Source organism: Dasypus novemcinctus, chromosome 5 (assembly GCF_030445035.2).
Source record: "Dasypus novemcinctus isolate mDasNov1 chromosome 5, mDasNov1.1.hap2, whole genome shotgun sequence".
NCBI classification, from domain to species: Eukaryota; Metazoa; Chordata; class Mammalia; order Cingulata; family Dasypodidae; genus Dasypus; species Dasypus novemcinctus.
The window spans coordinates 109502887-109508192 of record NC_080677.1 but is presented as its reverse complement, the minus strand read 5'-3'; the positions used below and the strand labels follow the sequence as shown (position 1 = coordinate 109508192).

Genomic DNA, 5306 nt, shown 5'->3' with positions numbered 1-5306 from the left:
AGAACCCCTATCTCACACCTTACACAAAAATTAACTCAAAATAGATAAAGAACCTAAATATAAAAACTACAACCATAAAATTCCTAGAAGAAAATCTAGGAAAACATCTTCAAGTTCTTGTGGTAGGTGGTAGTTTCTTAAACCTTACACCCAAAGCATTAGCAACAAAAGACAAAATAGATAAATGGGACTGCCTCATAATCAAATACTTTTGTTCTTTAAAAGACTTTGCCAAGAAAGTAAAAAGGCAGCCTTTTCAATGGGAGAAAAATATTTGGAAACCACATATCCAATAAGGGTTTGATATCCATGTTATATAAAAGAGATCATACAACTCAGTAATAAAAAGATAAGCAATCCAATTTTAAAATGGGCAAAAGGGGAGCAGGTGTAGCTCAGTGGTTTAAGAGACTGCTTCCCATGTATGAGGTCCCTGGTTCAATCTCCAGTACTGCCTATTAAAAAAAAAAAAGGCAAAAGACTTGAACAGATATTTCTTCGAAGAGAACATACAAGTGGTCGAAAAGCACATGAAAAAAATGGTCAACATCACTATTAGGGAAATTCAGATCAAAACTACAAGGAGACACCATTTCACACCTTATAGAATGACCATTATTTAAATAAAACAAAACAGAAAACTACAAGATTTGGAAAGGATGTGAAGAAACAGGAACACTCCTTCACTGTTGGTGGAAATGTAGAATGGTATAGCCTCTGTGGAAGACAGTTTGGCAGTCTTCCTCAAGAAGCTAAATATAGAACTGCCATATTATCAATATCCTGTTACTAGGAATATATTCAGAATAACTGAAAGCAAGGATGCAAACTGACATTTGCACATGAATGTTCATAGCAGTATTATTTACAATTGCGAAAAGATGGAACCAGGCCAAGTGTCCATCAATTGATGTATGGATAAATAAAATGTGATATATACACACAATGGAATACTATTCAGCTGTAAGAAGAAATTTAATTGGGATGCATATGACAACATAAATGAACCCAGAGGATATTATGTTGAGTGAAATAAGCCAAGATACAAAAGGACAAATATTGTATGGTCTCACTAATATGAACTAAATATGATGAGTAAACTCACAAGGTAAAGTCTAGAGTATAGGTTACTCGGAAATGGGTGGGTTGAGATGATGCTTAATGTATGTAGCCTACCTGTGTCCTGCTTGAGGGTTATTTGGGGCTATTTGGGGCCAGAGGCCAATGGTGGCAGAGTGCACAGGGAACTATGCTACATGGTGTTCTGGGGAAAATTTTTTGACTTGTAGGCTACACTATTCAGTATGGCTGTGTAGCTAGCTCATTGTGCTTTTGATATGTTAATGGTGTTATCATGTGTTCTGAACCATCAATGGAGCTTACAATTCAAAATTCAGATATTGTCTTTGCAGAAAATCTTAGTTGACATTTTTATGGTGATTGCAAAAAGCTTGAGTGACCCAAAATCAAATATTTGTAAAAGAGTAATTTGTTTGGAAGGAGATGAAATCCTCACCAATATTCCATCAGATTTCTTTAAAAGCCATAGTTAACCAAATATGCCAATGGGTCATGTTTGGTTAGAAGGTGATAATCCACAGAGATCTACAGATTCCAGATGCTATGGACCTATTCTGTACGGATCAATAAGAGGACATATCTTCTTTAAAATTTGGCCTCTGAATGAGTTTGGATTTCTACGTGACATCCCCCTTGGCCACAGGTTTTCTGATGATTAGCAAGTACTTATTCTTTTGACTTGATTATTGCCTCCTATTCAAGTGAATTTATGATTATTTTCATTTAAACCATGTATTTACCAATAAAGTATTTGCTATTAAAAAATAGTCTATTTTAGAAAATATGAATGACAAAGATGGTCATTACATACTGATAAAGAAAAGTGCACTTCAACAAGATGTCACACTTATAAATATATATGCATCTAATAGCAAAGCGCAAAATACATGAAGCAAATACTGACAGTTCAACGGAGGAAATTGACGGTTCTACATTAATCACAGGAAACTTTAATACACCACTTTCAGTAATGGATAGAACATCTAGTCAGAAAATAAGTAAAACTGTGGAAATGAATACAGTTGAAAGTAACAATTATAATGAGTATAACTGACACTGTTGATTTATAAATGTGTTTGTGGCTAAAAGGGGTAGTTTGTGGAAGTAAATGTCAATTGAAAGGAAACTAGAGAATAATGTAGGGTATGTATAACAGTGATTTCGGCGGTGGGTGAAGATTGTGGTTAATAGTACAAATATAAGAATGCTCTTCTTTTACAAAATGCTAAGAATAGATGTGAATGGGAAAAGTACAACTAATGTAACTTTTGGATGATAGTTGACAGTAATATTGTAATAGTTTGTAGCAATGGCAAGAAAATTTTATTTCAATGCTAAAGGACAACACTAGGGAGCATAAGGGGGCATGGGATTTTTCCTTTGGGAGAAATGTAAACATTCTAAAATTGACTGAGGTAATGACCACACAACTCTGGTGAAAATGAGAGCCACTGAGAATGGATTGTTCAAAGCATGGGACTGTATAACACAGAGAAGCCAGTGGTGGATTATGGACTGTGGTTAACAGGACTAAGAGAACAAGTTTTTCCGGAATAACAAATATATAATATTAATACAGGGTGCTAATAATTGGGTGGGTTGGGGAAAAAATATACCAAATGTAAAGTATTGGCTATAGTTAGTAGTAATATTTTGATGATGCACTTTCATAGTTGATAACAAATGTTTCACAGCAATGCATGGTGTTGACGGTGTGAGATATATGGGAGCCTCGTATAATGATATGCATGTTTGTTTTGTAAATTTACAAATTTTACTATGCATTTATTATTTATGTACATTCATGTATGAATGACATACTTCAATAAAATTTTATTTTGAAAAGTTAATTGGCCATAGATGTGAGGGTCTATTCTGAACTCTCAGTTCAATTCCATTGGTCAATATATCTATCTTCATGCTGTTTTTATCACTGTAGTTTTTAAGTCAGGAAGCGAGAGTTCTCCAACTTTGTATTTCTTTTTCAAGATGTTTTTGGCTATTCAGGATCCCTTACTCTTCCATATAATTGTGATAATTGGCTTTTCCATTTCTGCAAAGAAGGCTGTTGGAATTTTTATTGGGTTTATGTTGAATCTGTAGGCCAATTTGGGTAAAATTGACATGTTAACAATATTTAGTTTTCCAATCTATGAACATGGGATGTCCTGCCATTTATTTAGGTCATCTTTGATTCTTTTATCAATGTTTTGTAGCTTTCTGAATATAGGTCATTTACATCCTTGGTTAAGTTTATTCCTAACTTTTTTATTATTTTAGTTGCTGTTGTAAATAGATTTTTTTTCCTTATTTATTCCTCATTTTACTCATTACTAGTGTATAAAAACACTCCTCAGTTTTGCATGCATTACAACCCAACTCCCAAAGGGCATGTGTTGGTGTGGCTGCAAAACCAAAGAACACACCTGGAATTTAGTCGGTATAAGCTTTATTGGGACTTATGCACAGGAAAGAATTTCTGAGGACAGCAGAATGAACATAGTACTCTGCAAAGAGATGAGAAAATGAGGGGTGCTATATGAAGGGTTTCAGAACAAGGACATTCCATAGGGTATGAGAACAGAGTTTCTGCTAGGGTCACGCTAAGCATACCCATGGGGTATGGTGATGTTTTCACTATGCTGGTAAGAAGGACATTTACCAAGGACATTTGCTGTTTTGGGAAGATTATAACTTAATATAACATCTATACATTCTCTCCCTTCTGGGAAGGATTGTTAACCTTTAACTTATGTCTAGGTCATGCAGGTGGCTATGTGCTAAGGACTTAGAGAGGGGGTCTGGGTTGCCATGGTATGTAAATCTTTTATCCCACCACTTAGGTGAACTTGCTTATTAGCACTAGTAGCTTTGTTGTAGATTTTTCAAGACTTCCAGTACTTTCACTATTTGTCATATGCAAATAATGGGATTTATGTCTTCCTTTCCAATTGGATGTATTTTATTTATTTTTCTTGCCTAATTGCTCTAGCTAAATACTGAAAAAGAGTGGTGACAGTGGGCATCCTAATCTTGTTTCCTACATCAATGGGAAAGCTTTCAGTCTCACCATTGAGTACAATGTTAATGTGGGTTTTTCATGTATGCCCTTTATCATGTTGACAATGTTTTCTTCTATTCCTATCTTTCAAAGTGTTTTTATCAAGAAAGGATGCCGTATTTTGTCAAATGTCCTCTCTGCATCAATCAAGATGATCATGTGATTTACTCCTTTGATTTGTTAATGTGGTGTTTTACAGCAATTGCTATTCTTGTGTTCTTTGCATAACTAGGATAAAACCTACTTGATCATAGTGTATATTTTAATGTGCTCTTGGGCTTTATTTGTATTTTGTTGAGGATTTTTGCATCTATATTTACTTGACAGATTAGTCTGTAATTTTCTTTTCTTTTTTTCTCCCCCTTCCCCCCCTCATTCTGCTATTTTTGCTGTGTCCATTTGCTGTGTGATCTTCTGTGCCTATTTCTCTTTTTGTCTTCTCTTCTCATTTTTCTCCTCTAGGATTCACCAGGATTCAATCCTGAAGACCCCTGATGTGGAGAGAGGTACCCTGTCACTTGCATCACCTCAGTTCCTGGTTTCTGTTGAGCCTCACCTTGAGGCTCCCCTTCGTCTTTCTTTTGTTGCTTCATCATCTTTCTGTGTGACTCACTTGAGCAGGCACTGGCTTGTTGTGTGGGCACTTGCTCACTGCATGGGCACGCCTTTACCAGGAGCCCCAGAGATTGAACCCAGGTCCTCCCATATGGTAGGCAGAAGCCCAGTCATTTGAGCCACATCTGCTTCCCATGTAATTTTTCTTTTCTTGTAGTATCTTTATCTAGCTTTGGTATTTGGGTACTGAAAAGGTATCCTTCCTGTTCAATTTTTTGGAAGAGTTTGAGCAGGATTGGTCTTTATTTTAGCTCTTTCTTTCTTTTTACTGTAGGCATTTAGAGCTATTACTTTTCCTCTCAGCACTGCCTTTGCTGCATCCCATAGGTTTTTACATTTTGTGTGGGTTCTCATTTTCAATCATCTCAAGATATTTACTGATTTCTCTTACAATTTATTCTTAGACCCACTGATTGTTTAAGAGTATATGGTTTAACCTCCATATATTTGTGAATTTTCTGGTTGTCTGCAAGCTATTTACATCCAGCTTCATTCCATTATGTTCAGAGAAAGTGCTCCGTATAATTTCAATCTTCTTAAATTGATTGAT

At 35.5% G+C, this 5306-nt stretch overlaps 1 pseudogene; it reads left to right on the top strand.

Annotated features, from left to right (window-relative positions):
• The first annotated feature begins 1249 nt into the window (after positions 1–1249).
• Positions 1250–1739, top strand: LOC101420150 (mitochondrial inner membrane protease subunit 1 pseudogene; annotated as a pseudogene).
• Positions 1740–5306: the final 3567 nt, after the last annotated feature.